This window comes from Cyprinus carpio, chromosome B2 (assembly GCF_018340385.1).
Source record: "Cyprinus carpio isolate SPL01 chromosome B2, ASM1834038v1, whole genome shotgun sequence".
NCBI classification, from domain to species: Eukaryota; Metazoa; Chordata; class Actinopteri; order Cypriniformes; family Cyprinidae; genus Cyprinus; species Cyprinus carpio.
In genome coordinates this window covers 29,251,451-29,276,735 of record NC_056598.1, presented here as the reverse complement: position 1 = coordinate 29,276,735, position 25,285 = coordinate 29,251,451, and the positions used below count along the sequence as shown (strand labels likewise).

General features: G+C 36.7%; 1 pseudogene; it reads left to right on the top strand.

The window, feature by feature from the left end:
- Window positions 1-8,249: 8,249 nt before the first annotated feature.
- LOC109052020 lies at window positions 8,250-24,984 on the top strand (annotated as a pseudogene).
- The last annotated feature ends 301 nt before the right edge of the window (window positions 24,985-25,285 follow it).

The following is a 25,285-nucleotide window of genomic DNA, read 5'->3' as shown; positions in this document are numbered from 1 at the left end:
CTTCATATTCTTTAACCAAAAGTGCTTGTGTCCACTGCAGTTTTGTTTATTCAACCTATGGGTGATAAAGAGAAAAATCCTCAGCTGCCCGGTTTTTTTTTATTATTATTTATTTTATTTTTTATTTTGAAGAGAGAAACCCATAAAAACTTTCAGGCATGTTATTTTTTTTTTCTAATTAAAATCAAACCTATTGTAGAATTCTCGTCATTGTTGAACTCGTAGAAACAAATGGGTAACTGGGATTAATTTGTCCACACACTAAACCAATTTTACCTCTCTAAAAAATAAAGGGAAATAAATAGGGAACAAATTATTTTTAAAACTACTTTTGTTGTTAAAAGTAAACGTAAACCACAAAAATAGTTTTTGAAGTTGTAAATAAAGATTGTGGGAGAGCATTTTTACTAAAAAAAAAAAAAAAAACAAAACAAAAAACACACAATTTCAGTCTTTCCACTTCAAAATCTAACATTTAATTCAATTTGCCACTTTACTAGTATTTCGTATCATATTTTTATAACACAAAGTTATTGTGAATTTAAATTCTATTCATTTTGAACGTCACCTCACTTCTACTGCTTTAAAATAAAATACAACAACCATTTTTTTTTCTCCCCACTGAATTATTATGAAAGATTGTTTCCTGCCATTAAGATAAAAATGAATTAATTAGTAGTAAAAAAAAATTAAGGTAATTGCAGCTGTTTTATGTGAGATAAAAAGTCACAATTAGCCTTTTATTTTTTTTTACTCGTCATTCCACACAAGCGATGTAAAAAAACAAAAAAAAAAACAAAGAATTAAAAAGTCATTGTGGAATAAACTAAACTTTAGAATTAAAAATTAGGGCGAATACAACAGTACACGAGGTAAAAAGTCAACCCCTGAATTACTGCCGATAAATGTCACAATTGCCTGAAAATCTGCCGCATGTCACAAATGCTGAATGTTAACAAAAAAAAAATACTATACAATTCACAACTTTGAGAAAGAAAGTCTGAATTGTGAGAACTAAAAACCTTGCAGTACCCTGTTTTTTTTCCCAAGACAGACACAACGCTTCCACTATTGACTCACTCCCATGATCTTACACAAAACCACTCTGCTGCCGTAAAAAAAGAGCATTTTTGAAGAATTTTACCCAAAGCTATTCCCTTTCACATCCAGTTTTCCAATGTCTGTAACCAAAGCCTCTCGCTCTGGCGCCGCCTCTTATAGCCTCACACCTCACACTACCAGGTTCAACTCTACACAAACACACCAGAGACAGACACTGCAACAGGTCAGGGACACATGTCAAAACATCTGAGGTCCCCGATCACAATAACAAAGCTCTAAAGCATTTAGCGATTTCAGCTGGAATAACAGCCAGGAAAGCGTCCCAAGAGCAGGAGGGAATGTCAATTCCAAATGGCTGATTGTGATACTTAAACAACTAAACAACGCCACTCAAGAATCTGGCTCTGGAACTTAAAAACTACAACTCTAATTCACCATAACTTGGTTTCGAATCATTGGTCTTTCAGACAAAATATCACGGATCAAACCCCAACATCCCGTCAGGGGGTTGTGGCCACTTACTCATCTTCATGAAATCGAACATCTAGGTTCATACTCTGAGGTCAAATGAACTGGTACCATTGTGTTCACTTTTCCAATCAACTGCGAATAAAACTCGGTGCTGCGAAAATAGGAGCGCGACAACAAGAGAGTGGCGCACATCTGGAAGCAGAAGGTGCAGTCGCTTTATCCATAGGATTTCAAAACCCAATCGTTCAATTTAGCAGTTCTGAGGCACAACCGAACCAAACCAGGATGTAAGGCACAACACGACAAAGATGACTTGAAACGAACACAAAAAGTATATGAGAAAAGCGACGCAATGTCTTTTATGGAGTGAATAAACTATTTACTCACAGGAAAACGACATCACTGAGCCTTCACTTAGCGATTATCGTGAAGCAGGTAGTGAACGTCAAAGACAGCAGACAGGGAAAAACATTAAGTCAGTTCATACAGTACGATATTGTTCAATTTGTTTATCCCAATTGAATGGATTGAATTTTCATCAAAGTTTCCTGATTTAGCGTAAGGATGCCATCCGCCTGGTGTTAAAAGGAATAATTCACGGCCAAACATTCACTCCCACAGGCAGGCCATCCAAGAGTGTAAATGGACTTTTGTTTCTTCAGGGTAACAAATTGGGAGAAATGTAGCATTGCATCTCTTGCTCACCATAGGATGCTTGTGCAGGGAAATGTGGTTGTCGTCAAAAATGAGAGTCCCAAACAGCTTTTTTAAAAAATAAATAAATAAATATAAAAAAGATCACAAGATCCACCACCAACTCCAGGCCATCAGTTCTCAACGTTAGTGAATCTTTGTGAAACCAAAAAAAAAAAAAAACGCCTGCAGCGTTTGTACGAAACAAATCAAGCAAGATGGTCTGACGGCCTCCCCTTCACTGCCGTGGGTCTATTATTGAGCAAGTGATGGTTTATATGCTACATTTCTCCAAATCTGCTTAAGAACCCCACTCCACATCACCTACAATCTTAAATAGCCTCGGTATTAGAAACATTTCTGTCCTTTTTTCTTTTTTTGGCTTAATTATTCCTTTAATGCTTCTATTGTTGCAGCTTTAAGAAGTTAACTAGTCCTATGCTGACCTCGATGCCCACTCACACAGCTTGTGTAATCAATGTTGTTAATCGCAGCACGTTTGCCTCCTGATCTCACCCACATGTACCTGATAAAGCGTCTAATGAGAAGTGTTGCGAGCTTAATTAAAGACTCTATTAACACGGATTAGAGCCAGTCCCTGTCGTGCAGAGTTAGAAAGAGCACTAAGCTTTGGCCTCATCCGATTTTACCCTATTTTCCTTTCTCAGACCCCGCTGAGTGAAAAACGCGTGTAAACTGTCAGAGCTACTCGAGCTACATCACACAGCTGACAGACATTTTCCCGGTAATAGACGTTTCCAAGCCAAACTAGCTTAAGGCCTTCGAAGGAAAAGAAAACAGACATTTATCAACTGCCTGATTCCTGATCATCAGCATGTCAATGGAGAATATATATAAATGCACATAAACGTCTTAATCTTGCTGCATATTTTCTAATTACATATAATCTGGGGTCAGTGTTTTTTTCTTTTGAAAGAAATTACTACTTTTAGTCAGCCAAGGATGCACTGAATTGATTAACAAGAGGACAGTAACGACATAATGAGCTTTCTAGTAATCAAAGAAATCTTGTATTTTTCCACAAAAACAAATCATACCACACCACACGGTTTCCAACACATAATCAGCAATGTTTCTTTGGCAGCGAATCGGCAAATTAGAATGATTTCTGAAGAATTGTGACACTGAAGTCTGGAGCACTGATGCTGAAAATGCAGCTTTGATCACAGGAATAAATACATTTTAAGAAAACAGTTATTTTAGATTGTAAAAAAATATTTCTGTATTTTAGATCAAATTTATGCAACCTTGGCAAGCAAATATAAGTATTATGCCACACTAACAAGTATAAATGTCAATGCATTAGGTAAAATATTAAAGGAATACTCCACCCCAAAATGAAAATTTTGTCATTAATCACTTACCCCCATGTCGTTCCAAACCCGTAAAAGCTTCGTTCGTCTTCAGAACACAATTTAAGATATTTAGGATGAAAACCGGGAGGCCTGTGACTGTCCCATAGACTGCCAAGTAAATAACAGTGTCAAGGTCCATAAAAGGTATGAAAGTCGTCGTCAGAATACTCCATCTGCCATCAGACATGCAATCTGGGTTATATGAAGCGACGGGAACACTTTTTGTAAGCGAATAAGAAAACTAAAATAACAACTTTATTAAACATTTTCTTTGTCAACGGTCTCCTCTGTGTCTCTCCATATCACCGTATGCTGTGTATGCTCTTTTGTTTATATCCCGCGGCCACAAGGATGCGCTGTTTTCTTTCAAGTCAAAGCTAAATACCACGTAGAAAAACAAGCGCATCCTTGTGTTGCTTCATATAACCCAGATTGCAAGTCTGATGATGCCAGATGGAGTATTCTGACGATGACTTTTAATTCCTTTTATGGACCTTGACACATGTTATTTATTTGGCAGTCTATGGGACAGTCACAAGCCTCCTGGCCTCGGCCCCAAAATATCTTAAATTGTGTTCTGAAGACAAACAAAGCTTTTACAGTTTTGGAACGACATGGGGGTACGTGATTAATGACAAAATTTTCATTTTGGGGTGGAGTATCCCTTTAAGTGTCATTTATTGTAAAGATTGTTTTTTTTTTCAATAAAACATTTAAATTCAAACTAAAACAGTAGATGTAGTGTTGAAAATAAACTTTTTTTAATGTGGTTAGTGGATGAGTGGATGATTAGTTAATGATGTGATTACACCTGTGTGTACATGAGAAGAACTGACTTCATACATCCACTAAAAATCAAACACACTGAGACTTCAAAAAATGAAGAACAGCGAAGACTAATGTGGCTTACGTGTCCAAATACTGTAGTTAGCTCTGTAGTTTGTGAAGTAAACAGAAACATAATAATGATGTGATCTCTGGACTGGATCTCCATTTGCTGAGGGATTCCTGCTATCATTACAGTCAGAAGTCTGTCATCTCAACATCACGTGACTCCGCTGGAGTTTCCAGTGAAGAGCACTTCAGTTTTTGAAATCCATCTCTCTATGCTCTTGGTTTACTTGTGTTTAGTAATTACCAAAGCGGCTTAGCGAGATGATGATGAAAAGGGTTTTCAAGCATCAAAACAATTAAAATTTAATACAATGCAAGTACTTGTGTACATTAGAATGTGTGCTGAATAATTGCTATTATTATTTCCAAGCAAATTAAGACTTCCATACATAATTTTTTTAAATGATGAACAGGAGACACCAAAATGTGACACTAAAACACTAAAGACACCTACAATGGTGATTGAAATGTAGCAACAGTTTCATGTACTAACAAATCTTGGAATCGAGAATAATTGTCATTAAAATACTCTATTTAAGGATCACACTGCAGCCACAAAAAATAAAGTTCATTTTAAATCTTTACCCATAATTGCCACTATTCATTATTAAGTTTTTTAATCATATAAAATATAATAAAAATGTAGTTATGATCACTTTCTTTTACATATTTTTAATACGTATAGGTCAGAGTGTTTTCATTTTTTACATACTAGTAAATATGCGCTATGCTTAAGTTTTTTAGTAGACACTTTTCCTTTTCTTGCACTTAATATGTCTTCTATTTACATAAAATTACGTTTAAAATTAATTTGATGCAGACACACACATTGGGATGCCTTGTCTTTGACCCAAAACTGAAAAAAAAAAATGGTTTTGTAACAAACAATACAAACAAACATTGTGCTGACAATATTTTTGACATGTTATTAAATCCAAAGTGATTCACTAATAGACAATGGACATTTCTGTAGGTCAAAACCTAGGCCAAACCAAGAATCTGTAGCTTAACACAAGCTCAAGATGTTTTCACACGTTTTATTCTACAATTAAAAAAATACATTAGTAAAACCCTTTTGCATAATTTTAAAGGTTTCCTTTGTCTCAAATGCTTCAACACTTTTATGAGTGTTGTTCAGCTTATGATGAACAAAATGTTTAAGAATTATACATTTTGATGGTCACAGACTTTCTGCAACAATCCAAAATCCAATGGAAAAGTCCTATGCATGACACTAAACTTCCAGGTTGGCCTACAAAAACACGTCATCCCCGCAGCACTATATAATGTTTTTCCTGTCGCTAACGTCATTTTGGTCAAAAACAGCTAAACCAATAAGATTAAACATTCATGCTTTATGTTTACATCCATGAAATGCCAAAAAGTTAATGTTCACAAGTGACTCCTGTACTCCATAAACACACAGAATGATAATTTACTCACTATCGCACACTTAAACGCAGTTGTCGCTCCAAAAAGGCTATTCCAAGTGTGTATGTTGCTATTGTGATTCAGTATACAACCGTCACAAATAAATGGCAATGTTATGACACCTAAATACACTGGCAAACATCTAGTATTTTGTAAATCACAGACATCAGAATGCTGACATTTCCAGTTAAAGGTGAGGTGTGTTATTTTTACAACAATGGAGTCACTAAAACAATTACAACTAAAGACTACAGCCTAGGTATTTCTTGAAGTCTTTGCTTGCGGATGGTTTTTTAGACAGATAGGTTAGTTTTTATTTTTTTTTTCACACTGTTCAGGTGAATCAACCCATGAATGATTCATTGTTTTCTCTGCATGTTGAACTTTGGGAATGAATATAAAATAGTCGAACATCAGAAGTTAAATAAACTATCATTCCATCCTCTTTAAATCTCTCAGCAAAGACATGCTTCACCGTTTAGCAAGACACACAGGTGCTGAATCACGCAGTGGGAATGTTACGAGAGTCAGATAACTCCAGACTTTGGACAGGTTGCAGAGTGAACCATGCTGCCGTACGGTCAGACATTTATTTTTGTGAAGGTGCTTCCATCTGCTTTGCATTTTGCTGATTCCAACACTCTCTATGCTGAGAGCCGAAGTGTTTCAGTGAGTCACTAACGGATCACTGCCAGAGTCTCACGTTCACCCTTCCTGGCAGACACCGTCGTTGGTTAACGGCCATGAGTTTCACGGTATTTCGCTTGGGAAGGACTTGTATGCTTTACAGTGTAATTGGCACACATTTCGCCTAAGCAAGTCCAAGGAGAACATGGAAAACATGCGTTTTTTCACAACTGTAATCCAAGTCAAGCGCAAGTCACATTAAAAAACATCTCAAATAATTCACATCGCAATTCAATTTGTTCCTTAAAGCATGGACCACAACACATTTCACAGAAAAGTTAGCCTAAGTACTCCCAAGTCAAAGGTGACGGGCCAGAAAAACTGAAGGTGCCCGTACCTGCATTAACACGCAGCATGGAGGTAACCGATGCACACAAGCAACCTGAGAATACATGCAGGCCTATTGATTATGTTGTTGTTTATTTTAAAAATGAAGTCATTCACAAAACGCATGCCAAACTACATCCCACGGTAATCCTTTCAGCGTCGTGCAGCATGCTTAGAAAAACAGTTACGAGCTGCAGGCAACAAGCTAAGCGCTCAAAAAATTTGACGAAAAGCATTGTGCATCCGTTGACCTAAAGGTGCAGGTCGGTCTCCCATACTTGAGGAAATGAATATAAGGAAATTCAGCCACAAAGATGAGAAAAGATGCATAACTGCACATCTGATTGTGGGTGTCTGTCTGTATTAGCTATATAATAAATAAGAATTAAATATCAAACATCGCTCAATAATAGAATATATATATTTTTCCATTGGTTTCTGAAGAATCATACAGAGTTTATTTATTATTTTGCTTGCAATAAAATCTACAAACTCTGCTGATTCAACACCCAGGTGGTCCAAGATTTAGTTTATGTTTACTCTGTATGGTTGCAATTGCTAAAGCAATCTTAACTCACAGGAATAAACTGCTATGATGACAACATTTAGATATTTACAGTGAGTATCTAAAAAGGTAGGTGCTATTTAGATTCCATACAAATAGTACAGGCATCCTCTTGTTTACACCAAGTGCAAATAGTGACAGAAGTTAAACATAAGTAATATATTCTATTTGTACTAATGGTAATAAAAAAAAAGAAAAGTAAAAAAAAAAAATTATAATGCAATACTCATAGCTGCTTTATTCCTGCCTTCAGAAGAGCATTTATCTTTTTGCATCTCTTTGCAATGCTCCGCAAGAGACAAAAGTGTCAGTTTTTGCATGTGTAAAATGTGAATAATAATAAATTGTTTATATAAACTTTATTAAAGTATCTTAAATAAAAATAACTAAGTTTGTTTAATTAAAAATTAAAAGCCAGTGATAGACAGACTCGGTGATGGAGTTAAGTGACTCTCTCTGAAGCTTGTCTGGAAGGATATGGATTGTCCCACATTATTGGTGTTGTGCATGTGGTGTGCAGTAGGTGTTTAAAGCTCTGGTGTCCAGTCCAGCGTCCAGTGAGAGAGGGGGAGATCCAAGACTGTGCCACCGAGTGATTAGAGTCTACGGTAATCCGACCCATCCAGTGATCAGCGTGCTGGTAGAGGAGGAGTCTCACACACAGGGAGGAGAAAGACTGACAGGGATCAAGGGGGGTTCTCCATGCGCACACCCCTAAAAACACATAGGGAGGAGAAATACTGCTCTCACACATCGCTTTACACACAGGCAGGGATCTTACGCACGAAGGACTTCGCATGAGAGGACACCAAACCAGGATCTGGACAGCCTGTAAGCTTCACATGGCACATGGTAAGTTTAGAGCTTAGACGATTTAAGCACCTTATAAACAGATCGGAGTGATGTTTGTTTTAAAATGATATTTAATTTGGATTGACAGTAAGTCAGTAAATATACAGTTTTATAAATTGATGGCGTAGATGAGAATGTTGAAACAGACTCAAACACAGACACAGACTAAAACACCAAGAGCTTGTCGGATTTAGTCTTAAATTTGGTTTCGGTCTACTTTGGTATAAACCCTTAAATGAGGGTGAAGATCTGGAACGAATTAAGGTTAACTAAAAATTTGTTGGCTTTACTTAACAGCTTGTACCGAAAACCATAGTGAACCGCTGTGCTGTCTACATAGGCATCTTAACTGAAAGGAACCTCATAAGGGATTGATTTGAAACGCACTGCATCGTTACTAACACTCTTCATGGGAGACTTGACTCAATATAAATTTTTAAAGAGTCTGTATGTTTACAAACTAACAATATGACACTCTACCAAACATTAATGGGAACTGGGTAAAATTTCAGTTGGATTCAGTTCTTTTTTGATATGGGAGAAGCATTAAATTGCTAGTTTTTGCACATCCACCTGCTTCCCCATTAAGGATCAAATAATGATAATTTATGCTGCTGTCTTTAACCAAGTGCACAAAGTTCATTCTGATTGTGTGTTTCAGATCTGGAATCCTAAAAACGGACAGAAACCACCTATACCCAAAGCACAGGCTCATTTCCAAAGTGATTTACATTGCAAAGCCGCAATCTACTCGTCTCGGACTTGCGTAACCAACTATGTCAAAGGATGAGGAAATTCCGAGCCCACCTCCAGAGTGGCCGGAAGAAATTTTAATGTAAACATATATTAGAAAAGCCTGGAGGAGAAGTCATCATGAGAAGGAATCTCTAGGACACTGGTAGAGTACTTAATAACCAACCCACCTGCAGAAGGCTCTCGCCGTCGACTCATTACATGGATATACGGTGTGGATGGACAGCTCATGCTAGCGCCTCCAATCCTGCCTCCATGAGGGATTTGCCCTCCCCTCCTGTTGCCTGAGGTCAACCCAACACAACGCCACCTTGATAAGTCTGGCTTAGCTGGCCACTTGGTAAGGACACATCTTCTTTTGTAAGCATAAGCTGCTACTTACAGCCGGGGTGTTAAACACTGCAGATCGCCACAGATTCAAGAAGCGCACAGATCATGATCAGTAAACAGGTTGTTACATTAACTGAATCAAGATGCTGAAGTTTACCACACTTGGGGGAAGTCAAATCATCTCAGAGATTACCAAGACATCTGTATTTGTCTCTTAATAAGAAATCTTGATCTTATATTGTTTTATCAGATGCACTAGACAGACAAGGGAAATCCATATTTGGTGTTTTTTACATTAGACCACATCAAAGTCCCCTTGGAGAACCTTTGATTCCTGTCCTAGACCTTCAGGCCACCATACATCACTTACAGTCCATTTGAGTTCAACAAGCTTGACAAAGTCTTTTTTAACCCATGTCTTTGCAAAGCAGATCTCTGTCGGGCCAGATATAGAGGTATTTATGGGTAATTCGATGTAAACCAGGTTAGAGAAGTTTCCAAAGAGAATCTGTTGGTATTCAGGAACTCCCTTTGGATTAATCCGCATTTACTCTTGTGACAAAATCTATTGCATCCCTAATATGCACTAGAAGAGATTCTTACTGAAGACTGTGATTGTTCCCTTTTGTTTTATACATTTAGAAAGGCTTATATATTGCAGTTGACCCGTAGAGATGACCTAATCATACTCGTCAATTAGATCTGGTGCATTTTGAGGTGCCAAAGGCATGGCAGGTTAAGCTTATATTCACTTGAGCCTTTCAACTCCCATAACCTGGGATTCCCTCTTTCCCCTCGACCTCAGAGAGAGCTCTCGAAATCGGCTTGCAGATGCAGGGTTATCCATTTGAAACGCTACCCTGAGCTTTGACACATTTCATCTTGATCCCTGTGCATTTTTCCAGATAGAAGATCTTGGATGGGTGCGTTTGTTTTCTCTGCCTGTCCTGCTCCGACACGCTCAGAGCAAGCTGCATTCAAGTGTGCCAGTCGCTAATCATCAGGACGTTTAAAATGCCATCACGCACAATAGCACCAGGGTTTTATTTGAGTGTGATCTGCTTTTCAGTACGCAGAACTGTCTGGATTGTGGCGAATTTGGACATTGGCTTGCGAAAGCAAACATTTGTGGCATTCAATCCAGACTGTAAAATTCCACGATGCAACTGATTTACGGTTTACAGATTTGACTATCCATTTGTGATATCCATATCTGATAACACAGCTGTTGCCAAACAAAAAACAACAACTCTGGAAGTTCTAAATCATGCATACGTGACTAAAACGGTGTTGAATACATTGAGGTTTTGCATGCATTAATCAGGATGGGATATGCAAAGGTCACGTCCTTTTCAGCTATTGATCACTGGAGCGACGCACATGTGCATGTCTCTCCATTGTGCATCTGGGCTTTTGTTCCTGTCAGATGTTTCAGTCTTTCCCTACACGAGGTACATTTTTACTACCAGCCACAAAAAATAACAGTGGTGAAAGATGGCAGGAAATGCCCTCGTAGCGTTCACACAGAGCGGGCGAAATGACCGCTCTAACTTTGTGAAGCTCGGGTATATGATGATATCAAATTCCTGCCGCAGTAAATCCTCAGTGGAGCCACAAATTAAACCACAGAACTAAACTGTTGACTGGGCCCACACGGAAACTCCATACGACTGAATGCCTGTCAGTCACAAACTTCTGCACATGCCCTGTCCTTTGTGTGTTTGCTTAGTGAATAAAACAAGAAAACTGGATTTACTACATAGCTACCAATACCAGCTGTATGAAGATATTCACCCTCATATTATTCCAACTTCCAATTTGGGGTAAAAACAACATTGGAGCCCATTGAATTTCATTGAAAAGACTTTTTTAGTATCTCGTGTTCATATTTGAGGGTGAGTTGATTTTTAGGTGAACTGTCCCTGTCCACACATTTTACTTAACATAAATCAAGTACTTAATATAAATCTACCACATTGAATTCTCCAGACTTTCCTCTCAAAGTCAGCACAAAAGATGCAAAAGTGGTCCTAAAGATGCAAAACAGCACCAATAGCTTTTTAATATGGATATACCACCAAAAATATTCACTCTATATTCACTACGTCCTTCCAAACTCATTTAACCCTTTCTTCTGCTGATAGGAAAAGATCATATTTTAAAGTTGGGGTAAAACAACATTGGACTGAATTTAATTATACTGACATTTATTAATTTTTTTTTAAATGTCTTTTGTTCATATAGGTTTGGAAACATACGGTATTGGAAAGATATTTTTGGTGAACTGTTGTATAAATCCACTGCACAAAAATCCATACATTTTATAAATACACAGTGAATTCTACTGACTTTACTCTCCAAATCTGCACAGAAAATGAAAAAAAAAAGGTCTTAAAAATACAGACCAGGGCAGAATTACATAAAACTAGCAAAACACTAAACACTTTGAATCAGATTTAAAAGAGATATTTGGCATGCACAGATTACCCTTTTGTATCACAGAATATAATCAAATTCAATGTCATCAAAAGAGATAAAACACTTGAAAGGGAGTTGAAACGCTTTTAAATTACACTGCTTACAAATGAAATTGGCAAAAGGCCCAAAAATAAAATAAAACAAGGTAAAATGTTGGACCGAAGATGAGTACTGTTTATCCTTGTGTAGCAGATCCAACTCTGTCCATAAGAGACATCAAGCTGAGGACAACAGGTCAGGTTCAAACCACCTCCATTTATTGGCTCTGGAAGAACATATGGGACATAATATCCGTTGCCCTAACCTCCTCCCACATTATACACAATATTGACTGAGAAAAGTCAAAAGAAAACATGTGCATCTTGCCTCGCCAGAATCTACAACAATTACTTATGTTTAGAATCATATACATTAAAGCAGATAAAAAGATGCTACCATACATACTGTATATTTAATAAGAAATAAAGAAAATTAAAAAGGCTGGTTGAATATTCATCCCTCACTTGCCATCTTTTGCATATACCAAATCATAATCACGTTTTAAGAATAATGTTTTGTATGAAACAAATATTCCCCGTAACAGTCGTACATATTCACATTATACTCAGTAGAACCAAACCAGTGCACAAATTGGATGTAAAGCAACAAAATGTATTACGGAGTAAGAGAAGGTAACTGTGACACCTCATCGGAGGAATCTCCATAGTTAACCTTTTCCCACATTATACACTGTGCACAGACTGCTAATAAGTTGGCTCCATGTGTGTCCAGTAAAAGTCAATACACAAAATCACACATGTATATTTTACACTTTTAAACATACTGATATTAACTGGGAAGAGTGAGAAGAAAATGTGCATCTTGCCTCATCAGCGTCTAATTTGTAAAGTAAAAATTCCCCCGCAAATGACCTACCATTTTTCACCGAACACTGAGGTCCTGTGATAATATTAGTCCTTGGCATCTCTGTGATTTGGCCAGCATTTGGCAGGTCGTATAGCATTTTCCCAGGTTTTTGTTTCCCGTGCGCCTTTTTAGCCATCTTTCGCAAAAAATGGAGTTGTGTTGGATTGTTTCATAGCATTTTGGGTGCTGCCATATCACTACACAATTTGCAGAAAGCAAAGCTGAAAATGTTTTGAGGTTAATGTGTTACAAATAAATCAAGCATAAAGCTTGAGATATATTTTAACCTGGTGAAATGTAAATGACACAAGGCACAAACTATATTAGTTTCTTTTTTTATCCATCTAACTGGACCATAGAACGGGATTCTCAAAGCCTTGACATCGTATCCAGGAGATAAGTCAGTAAATTTGAGTAAAATCGCAGGCTTTGCTTATCCCGTGCGAATGCACCACACGAAAGTCAGGTGTGGGGGGGTAATTTCAAAATCACACAAGGTCCCCAGATAATACTAATCCCGTGCAAATAGGGCTTAATTTTGTGGTCTGAGCTAATGTAACTCCTGCATTCTCCAAAGGCGCCGATAAGTTTCGCAACACATTAGATGAATGAGATCGGCAAATGCCACAAGCCAAATTCAAACCCACATCACCTGCATAAGCACCTTGGTGCAATGTTCTGAAGCATGTGCAATGATTGAGCAATTATTTTTCATGTTGAAGCATCTGTCAGGGTTGTGCAAAATGTATGAGTGTGAATTTAAACTGGCCAAAACAAACAGGAAATTGAATGGGATGGAATTTAAAAAAAATGAAATTTGACAGAGCAGGTTACTTTTGATATGAAAAAGTCTCAGCTCTCAAATTTTGTAATTTTTAAACAATAACTGCCGTTTTGTGGCTTTACTAGGTATAGCACAAAATAAACATGAATGAACATCAGATGGTATCTTGTTTTTTCAGCCGTGGAAAGATGTCAATTCACACCATTTTTCAAGTTCAAGTCCACCAACGTTATTCTACTCTCCTGTCTGGAAGTGCGTTTCCCAAAACGCAAGTTGGTTGCAATTTCCGTCGTTGTCAATAGATTTCAATGAAACTAATAGTTAGCTAACAATGATTTTTTTTTGATGAATGCATGGTTTGTTTTGTCGGACAAAATGGTTATTGTGATTGGTCAGATCGCCTGTCAATCAAACTCCTGGCGAAGGGTCAACTGGAATCACAAGAATCTACTGAATTGCAATTCTAATTATACAACATGGGTAATGCACTCTGTGAAATTAAGTGTTTTTCAACCACAGAAGGCAAACATTAAATATGTATAGCCTAGAAACCTTTACATTTTAAGGCTTTCAAACTAGGCTTTTTTATTTCTTTGAACATGATTTGAATTCTACTAACATTTAAAGTCAACCTGGATTGTAAAAAATTAATTGAATTATAATTGAAAAGGCATTCTCCTTTCTCCTGAATGGCACACAATCTTTACACTGTTAAAACGAAAGCATGATGGCGCTAATGTTTCAGCCTCTTCGTACAGATATATGCATCATTCAGCGTTACGTATTGAAGTGTTAGTTCCAGGGTTATGGTCCGATTTTACACTCGTTCACAGGTTCAGTACATGACAGCTGTTGTATTTCAGGCATAGCATCCACACATGGACTGGCTGACCTCCAAATACACAAACTAAATGCTAAATGGTGTCTTTCACAGCTGTCGACTAACACTTCCAGTAAACATGCGATTTCTAAGAGCAGATGCTCAGAGCCTTTGTCAGTGTTTATAGCATATTTTGAAATTGAGCCCGAATGTGACATCATGTTTAGTTTATATGTAACATTTAGGGTCAGCAGATGATAGGACACATTGGCATAACAACTGATAACTCAGCATGCTATCTACTCCTCTGTTTAAAAACACATTCAGAAATTAAATACACAGAGACTAGCAAACTGTTTCAACAATAGATGTTAAAATAGTTGATTATACAGTCTAGTTATGTAACCACTGGCAGATTTGTAAGTGACCCACTTCAACTGCTGCAAACATTTCATATACAGAAGCCCGTATAAAGTATCTGGACACTTTTAGACATAATTAGCCAGATGTGAAAATGTATTAATGTCATTGCATTAGACAACATTAACAACATATCAAAGCAAGTATATTAAATCACGCAGGATCTTTTCTTGAAACTAAACTTTTGAATTTTATCTAATGCAATGGCATTCAGACATCAAGGTATGTATGACTGAATCTAATGATGGTGTTGGCAGCTGAGATGTGACAAGTTTGATTGAAGATTTTAGATTCATTTATATTTGATTGAGATCTTTATATACGAGTAGTCTAGAGATAAAGTCGTATTTAGAATTGTTATATATAGATGAGCTACTAATACCAAAACTTTAATTAGCCCACAAAGAACCTTTAAATAAACTTCAGCGCATGCACTGGAAAAAAAGGTGTAGGATTTACTTGGAAACCAACTTCATTCAATAAACTTTGCTAATAAAATTCACAAGTAATTACAAGGAAACGGCAAGTAGGGCTTTGAATTAAACATTCAATTTTGAAGTAGAAAAACAAAACAGATAAACAACAAAAAAGTTAAATATGCACTGAAAATATATTTTCACTCAGCAAACCTGCTAGTAAATTTTATAAATATTTACTGAAAAAGGTTAGTAACACATTGAGTTAAATATGAAATTTTGAAGTAGAAAAAGTGAAATAGTATTTTCTTGTAAAACGTACTCCAATAATCTTTGTTTACGACTAATATACAATTTTTTACAGTTTATAAAATAAATCAAAATAAATATATAATGAATATAAACATTTTAAAAATGATAAAAATAAAGATATTAGTATATTAAAATTTATGTTTTTATGTTTTATATTGTTTATTTGTCCCTGGTTAGGCTTTTAGTTTGGCCCTAAAAATATAACAAAACTAAAAAAATAAATCACAGTAATAAAAACAGTGTGTGTCTGTGTGTGTGTGTGTGTGTGTGTCTGTGTGTGTGTCTGTGTGTGTGTGTGTGTGGTGTGTGTGTGTGTGTGTGTGTGTGTGTGTGTGTGTGTGTGTGTGTGTGTGTGTGTGTGTGTGTGTGTGTGTGTGTGTGTGTGTGTGTGTGTGTGTGTGTGTGTAAGAATGTGTCGGATGAGGCGACAGTGAGATTAGCCTGGCCGGCTGCTTCCACACCCCACGATCCAATCCCAGGTGTTAGCCCACGTGACGCTAGATAAAGCAGGCCGCATTAGTGCTAATCCCAGCCTGATCTTTGGAGTGCGTTCCTGCCTCCCTTCTGCTGCCCAGCCACCACCTATCTGCCCTGTGATGGACACGAGCGGTGCAAACGGTGAAGTGACCAAAGCCTTACGCGTCTGTGCTTTTCAATGAAGAGTGTAAAGTAGGTGTCACGCTTTCATCAGAATTTATCATGTATTAAGTGGCTTCACCTTTCACCCTACAGTTTATGGCTCTGACACAGAGTTATTAAACTATAATGTTTAGCTGATGTGATTTATGGAGCCTTATTTTTTATATGTGTGTGAGTGAAAGGACTGAAAATGGGAAAGGGTTCTTACAGTCATGTCAAATGTAAGGTTAACTGGAAAGGCCTGGACAAGTCTGATCTATTTTCAACACTGTAAAAAAAAAACAAAAAAAAACAAAAAAAGATTATTAGAGTATGTTTTAAAATAAAATACTGTTTCAGTTTTCTTACTTCAAAATGTAAATTAATTCAAAGTGTTACTTGCTGTTTCTTTGTAACTGTTGGTGAAATTTATTAGCAATTCCTGAGTGAAATTGTTTATACACCACATTCTTTCCAGTTAAAAAATGTCAACCCTCCCCAGCTTAAAAAAAATAAAAACGTTCTAAGAAAGTTTTGCTTACATTCACATTGTTATGAAAACATTATTTATAAATGTTCTCTGAACATTCAAAATGCATAGTTTTTTTTTTTATTTAAATTTTAAAAATGTTTGATTTCTTATCTATACAAACATTAGCAAAACCATTCCATTTTGTAACGTTCCATTTTGTAAATATTTTGGGAGTGTTACTTTTGAATGTTCTCGGAACTTTCATGTTTCGATGTTTAAATTAAAACATTTTTGTGCTAACATTTTGGGAATGTTATTAAAGACCAGTAACTTTAAACAAACACTCCATTATTGTGTCTATGAAAAAAGAAAGAAAGAAAAAAACCTTTTTAAAAAAATCTTCAATACTAGATCAAAAATGGAGTGGAAAACAGTGGAAAAGTGAATGAAATTCAAAAGATGTTGCCAAATATGCTTTAGATAGCAAGAATTCAAGTCTCAGTACATTTACTGGAAATTAAGCATGAGTGACAAACTACCAGTTTCCTGAGTTCTGGAAAGTTTCTCATTTGAATTTGAACATGAGAACCTTTCCAGAGCTGATAGAAACTTGTTCAGGAAACAGGTAGTTTGTCACACTGTATGTTTTCTAATCATCTGCAATTGCCAGTAGAAAACTTTAGACACACATGCAGTCATATAAATTACAGCTGGGTGTGTTAAAGTTGACAACACCAATATCACAGCATGCGTAATATCATATGATGTTTACAGTATAAATCACAACGTTGTTTTTGGCGGTAACACTATACATAAAGGTTTATGTATTAAATAACCATCTGGCAACGGCTATTTCTGTATAATACAGTGAATTAAACATATTACCGTTTTATTTTAGTTTGTGTCCATGCAGTTCCAAAATATCAGATTATTTACAACAAATGAACAATATAGTCTGATATCATTAGTAAAACAGCTTCACATTATGAATGATATAATGGACAGTTATGAATCTATGGAAGAAAAAGAGTTAATGGCCTCAAAAGTTAATACACATGGAATAAATGCCATGAATCTCATTTTTTTTCTGTCATGTATTCGTTATAAATGCATGAAGAAACTATTTACAATTCAAAAGTAAACCAGAATAAGTTTACTGTTCTTGTTTAAAAATTCTGAATTGTGACATTGTTGGCTCCTTTATAATAAATTGCCTTTATTTCAGAAGTATCTGCTAAAGGAGGCAAAGCTGCAGCTTGTGCAAACAAAATTTACTTTAGTAAAAAAAAGAATGCTGCTTATTTGATGCTATAATCATAAAGTATGTTGCAGGCAGTCTCTGAAATAAGGATTATATTACATCACTAATGTTTTACAATCAGTCAGATCACAACTGTTTAAAATAGATGATGAGGTAACACTTAATATACAACATAATTCATCAAACATACTGCAGTTAACGTCATACTCAATAATCAGCATGAAGCATGTCTCAAATGTAATTGTCCATTGCGTTCATAATGGTCTGTGTAAATAAAGTTAATTAGCAGAACACCACTGATGGAAACGATTCACCTCAACAGGCCAATTCATCAAACGGCCATCTCTGAAAACTCAAATTGCTGTTTGATTATTTGTACTGCAACTAAAGGGCGATTAAAGCAGAAAGGCGAATAATCGTTAGCGGTAATACCGTATGAATCTGAAGACAGTTTATTGGTACAGAAGTGTTCTGTTGTTTATTGTAACACATTTTGCTGCCCGGATTACCCTGGATTTCAAAATACACAGATCTCCTGAAACCAAACAAGAACGTATGCAGGGCATAATTCATCCATTTGACATTTTGATTGAAGTAAATGAAGCCTATTTAGAGGACCTTAAAGATTTTTTATAGCAGTGACAGTGTTTTCATGAGAGTTTGGGAAGAAATAGGACCGGAGAATGTTTTCATGAATTTAATTTAAATAATGATTATCTATTCATTATCATCTGTTTTGAGCATTTTAGACATGCCAGATCTATATTTGGTCAAGTGAAGAAAGTGACGAGAGTGATAATGTCGTTTCCAAAATACACAGCGAACGAGATAAAGAGACCAGAACACAACAAAAATGACTACATGCTTTCCAACAGCTTGAGAAGTTCGATGAGACAATGAATTCCAGGCTTATTAAAAAAGGCATTCATTTTGCTATTAAAAACAATAATAGCTTGTGTTTACTTTTATTTAGTAATGCCACGTGATACACTGTATCAAAAAGTAATCAAAGTATATAATCATAGTAAATAATAGTCAAGTAAATAATAATCAAAGTAAATACTTTTTATCAAAGTAAATAAAATAAAAAAATTGCCCCCCAAATTAAACACTGTATTCAGCATTACAATATGGCAAAATTTTGAACTATTAAATATGGGGGAAATGCATTTATCTTGTTCATTGTACATATTTTTTCAGGGTGCATATAAACCAGACATGAACCACTCCTCTTCTTTATTAAAAAAAAATAAAATAAAATAAAAATAAATAATAAAAAATCTATGTATCTATCTCTAATTTGGGGCATTTAGAGCCATGGTAATTTACCTGAATTCACCATAACTTCAGACAACCCATTAACTCTTTAGACCAGGGCAAAAAAATTAATTAATTACTTCATAAATGATGTAGGTCAAAAAGGAACTTGCATTATTCCAGACTAAATGAAAATGTACATTTAATGATGAAATGAAATTTCACTTACATCTACATTTCAATGCAAAAAAATACAGCAAACAATGTTAAACCACAAAGTGACCAAATTACAGATCATCATGGGCCAATATTTGCATGCAAGCACTGGTTTGAGCATCTCTACTTTAGATCCAACATGAATCGGCAGCCCGATCCACACTGACCCAGTAAGACCACCATACATACGGTCAGTCTGGCAAAACACTTCCAGCATACTGTGTCTGGATATGTCCTTAAATGTTACCCATCTGCTATTTCCTCATCTGGGGAAGAGTTTTCCACCTTCCTCTCCTACTCTGGAGAAAACCTACCTAGTGATAGCAATGAAAACAAAGACTTTTCAGCAAAAAAAAGAACGCTCAACTGCAAAAACAACACAGCATTGGAAAGAGATTCCTCAGTAGGGAAAGAATGCAGTCTTTTGAGAGGATTAAAGAAAAATATGTGTGTACATGCAGGCATAGATATATGCTCCATAGACCTGTGTTTAGCTGAACAAATAAAAGACAACAGATAGATCTGGCAGGGGACGTTATACCAGCAGGCCCACATAGAAGGTTCGAAGAAAGCACTTTAGATTTCCCGAAAACTGGAACGCCCATCAGCCATACCACCCATAACGTATTTGTTTATTAAATATTCTGGTCAAGAGAAAGTGTCGTAACTATAGTAAAATTCCCTTTTCACCATACACTCTTAAAAATGATGTGTGTTTTTGCAGTGATGGCATAGAAGAACCACTTCTGGTTCCCAAAGAACCTTTCAGTTTGAAGCAGATTTTAAAAATCTAAATAAACTTTTGTGGAATGGAAAGATTCCACGTGTGTTCTTCATGGAACTATAAATGCCAATAAAATCCTTTATTTTTAAGAAAAATGCAACAAAATAAATCTAGATTAATCTCAACACATGTAGGTAATTTCAACAACTAATGGAGGTCTGTTTACCGTCATAAATCTGCTCACAGTGAATGGATCATCTCTGCAAACAAAGATTCCCCCTCGGGAAAAGTAGGACTAATTGTTTGGACTTGCTTGCATACAATAATGTCGGGTCTCCACCCAGGTGGATGTTATGGAGGACACACCTTCATGAAGATGAGGAATCAATTGGGGAAAGGAGACAATGCGTAGAAAAGATCATGACTTGAAAGAACGAACCTCATTCTATTCAGCCTGCACAAGTGATAATAACTAACCTATCAACACAGACAGTAGGTTGTATTATTGTATACTTAAGGCTTATTTTTAAAAAAACACATTGTATGTCAAGTATGCTGCTGAAAGCAAAGTACAACACACATAATGTTAAGTCCCTAGTGCATACTTAAGTCTTAAAACTTAAGTTTTTTTTTGCAAACTATTCATTTAAGACCATGCATTTTCCCACTATTCCTCAGAACTGTTTTTACAGTTCACTGAAAGCTTTCAATAAATAGGAAGAAAGCCACATATTTCAAAAGACTGATAAAAATCTCAGCAAGCCGGTCTGAGCTTAACCAAACATCGATGAGTTGTCTAATGGGTTTGTTTTGACATGTGTTTTTCAGAGTTTCAATGCTCCACGCTGCTCTAAGATGAGGGTATGGAAAGAGGTCACCCTCGCCTTCATCCTGTTTGGTGCCTCGTTTTTCCTCCTGCTTATGAAAACCACATCACCTGTTGGGTCTTTCTACCCAAAGGCCTTAGGGATTTCATCAGACCCTTCCTCACAGCCAGCAGCCACAGGACTTGAACTGCCACTATCATCCTCATCTTCACTCTCATCAACCTCAGGGAGGAAGCCAGCACCACGCCGAGCGGTCAGAGCCACGGAGGACATGGGCTCTCTTCTCTCAGAATGTAAGAGAAACCTTTTTTTGGTTTTCCTTAGCAACATTGCCAGCGTGGATTAGGTCACGTTGATGCAGACTTGACAAGCCTCTGCAGCCAGTTCTGCTCACTATTTAACATGAGGTTCACAGTTACCTGTCAGATCACTTGATATTTAAGGCAAGACCGCCCAAGTGAACAGAGTAGAACATTTAATCAGTAGATATAATTCAAGTTCAAACAAGCTTTACTGTCATTCTTAATATGAGGAGACATACAAGGGAGTGAAATGTTGTGCCTCACAGGACCACAGTGCTACATATAGACAGACATGTAATCCTATAAAAGAAAAGAAATATATACATAAAATACACACATGCACACATACAAATCTCATGTAATTAAAAAAAAGCATAAAATTACACGTTTCACTGTTCAAACGTACCATCCGCTCCTGTTTCCCTTGCCACCACAATACAAGCCGCTTCTCTTTTTATGTGATTTTTGTAAGCTTTTAAAGTTGTGTTGTGTAAAAACAGGATGATGCTAAAATTAGGGATTCCTCCATTTCTGTACCGAGAGGCCACTTTGTGATGTTTTGATCTTCTATTGGTCTCACGCATTCACGTGATGCGAAATCACAGGTCAGAGTTCAAACTTGAACTTTGCTATGCAGCGAAATGCGGAATATCTTCGCACGGACTTTTCCGGCGTTTCCGGTCTGACGTATTCGCATGCGTATGAATGGAAGTCAATGGAACGAAAAGTCTAATGTGACCGCGGCTTTATGGAAACAGTCTTGTATAAAATCGGTGCAAAGTATATATAAACAATACTCTTTGTAAAAACCTCAGAATATAGATAGGAATAAAACTGTAAAGTTTTGTCTATGTAGCTAAGTGCTACAGAAGTAGAGAAAAACTTTAAATATACTTATTATAATTCAAATCTATAGACACAAATATATTGAGTGCAATAAAATAAACAAAGTGTATTTTGGATGTTTTCTTTCTATTATTCTGAAACAACATCTCAAAATTTGCCTTAAACTCATAAGGTACACTGGATGTTTTTTTGATATATACTTTATATGTAATACTTTTCACACCTTTTCTTCAACCCTTTCATACACTATATGCTGGAACAGCTGCATGAACAGTGTGTACCTGCATGCAAAAGCAATTTTCTTTAAACACACCCAGACTATTCAAACTATTCAGACCTATTCTCATCTTACATATAGAGCAGTGTTTCCCAACCTGGTACACATTTTGGATATCTTCCTTAGCTGACACCCAACATGGTGTCTCTAATAAATGGAATCAGGTGTGTTTTTGATTAGAGAAAACACTATTAGGTGCAGGGTCAGGGATGGAGTAGCAAGAGGGCAGTGCTCTAAAGATGGACATAATCCTGCTTTACAACTTTGATAATTACAACGGTTTAAAGTGAACGATTGAATCAGATTGTGCAGGTTAAGCCCTAGAGTTTGACACATGCATTCACTTCCATTTTGTATTAGGTATATTTACATTAACTAATTTTTGCAACTGCATTTAGTTGCACAGCCTTAACCTAGACATAAACAAATGAAGAGCACATGGAAACCTGAAGCTTAATTTTCCCACTTTTCAGATATGTTTCCAGAAATTAACATTTTAGCAATTTCACGTGTCGCCTTTAGAGTTTCAAACTGTGCTTGCCAAGACACTAAAGTCTCAATCAAAGTCAGATATCTCAAGACAAAGTCATATTGAACATTTCAAATTTCTAACTATAAAGCCCAAACATACTGCCTATCCACATTCATTTTATAGTTTCTAGAGACCACAGCGAAGGTAGACACCATAAAAATCTAATTAGACACAGATGAAAAATGAAAGAAAAGTACAAAAATATAAAATCCAGGGCTCAACAATATAATTTTTTTTTTTTTTTTTCCTCTGGACAGCAGTTAACTATAAATTCAAAAAAACCACTCTTTTGCACGAAAAAAATGATATACGATGCTTTAACACATTCTAACTGAATGCTTTTAAGTTATATTTAACCACATGTGTGTTAGCCAGCTAGATTAACAACATTACCTTTGTGGCCATATGGCCAATCAGCAGAATCATAACAACAATGTAGAATACAATGAATTTGCAAGACATTGAAAAATGGATGTACAAAATCAGTGAATATAACATTTTCAGTGGCAATGCTGACTCAAAACACTCATGCTGGTCCAATGAACCTATAGAATGAGCTCAACATCTAAACCCAACTTTAGCCTTGTTTTCATGTCAAATTAAATATGCTTTCCACTCTCAATGAGGTCCATTTTCTTACCATATTTCTACAATTGTTTTATTTATGTCTACTTTTACTTCTAAGGAAAACATATAACACAAAACTGATACTTAAACCAAACACAACTAAGGCACATACAAGTATGTGAATGCATAGATGTGTCAGACTAACGTAATGCAAGTACGTGTTCCCACAAGAATTGCTATATTAGCACAGTCTTCTACAGTGAGCCATTCAGATCCACTACCATCATGGCAAGGAAAAAAAAACCTAATGAGAAAGCCTTTGAGCTTTTACACAAATCCAGAAGATTTTTTTTGCATTTGAGTTGCTTTTTCCCAAGGTTTTTTTGTTGGGTTGTGTTGTTTTTTTGAGTAAAATCAGACCTTAGACAAGAACATAATTCAATGTAATTTGTAAAAAAAAAAAAAAAAAAAATTACAAGGATGTGAGTTCATATGCTTGACAAGCAAAGCTATAATTCTTATACAGCAACTTGTCCGACCCAGAGTGGCTTCAGAATTCACATCTGAAGCCTGATTTGTGCATAATTTATGTTGTAGAACAAAATGCTAAAGTAACATTAACAACGGACCTTATTTTTACTCATAAATCCAAAACCAAAACCACAGAAAATCTGGAGGGAACCCATGCTAAATTAGCCTGGCTTTGGTTTAATGACATTCAATCGCCCTTTGAGAACTGAGGTTTGTTACCGGCACAGTAACACAAACGCACATTAAGTATGTTTAATGGCATATTAGTAAGACGTTTGGAAAGCATATTTGTGTAAAGTATGTTTCTGACCTGAGAACTCAGTTAATTCTCCTGAATTGTGAAAGAGCAACCTCTAAGCATTAACTTTCTCCTCTGGTATGTTTTTCTTTCCTCTAGTCTCGTACCTCTTCCAAAGCTTCTTCACCGAGGGCGAGCTGAAGAAGGTGATCGCGACCCTGGTGGACCAGAAGGAGAGGATGATCAGAACAAAGAGCACGGAAGGGCCCAAAGCCGTGCGCTCTACACGAGATCGAGCTCACGGTGAGCGAGCTCGGGCTCGGGTACGAGAGCGACGAGACGGTGCGCTTTAGGTACTGCAGCGGGAAGTGCATCCACGAACGACGCAACTATGACTTTGTAATGGAGCACATGCAGTTAAATAACGGCTCCAGTGAGAGGGGCCGGCGAGGACGGGAAAATGCAAAAAAAGACAAGGCACGCTACGCCCCATGTTGTCGCCCTACAAAGTTTGAGAAGAAAATGTCTTTCTTTGACAACAAGGACAGGTTCTACACCATCCAGAACGTCTCTGCGAGAGCATGCGGTTGCGTATGACATTCCGGTAACTATGGAAACATCAGAGAGAATGTCTATACATTACGACGGCAACAGAGAACGTTTCAAAATTCCGTGGTAACCATAGGAACTTTGGAAAGGGCAACCATGTGACACGCAGAAACCATGGAACTATTTGAGAACGGAGGGGCAAATTGCAATTCTGAAAAAGATGCTGAGAGGGACCCACAATGCCACCATGGAAAGAGTGAAAGCTACAGAAAAGGGATACGCAAAACACAAAAAACAAGGTCTGAATGTCTAAGGCCTTGGCAACTATGGGATAAAGTTGTGTTTCTGCCTTTTCAGTGGTTACTGGCACTTTTGATTAGCACGGGCAATGGACTTTATTCAAAGGTGGATCGCTGGTTTAATTCGATGGGACCAAAAGCTGGCGCCTGGAGGGAGACTACTTTCGCCTTCCACTGGAAACTTCTGCAGAA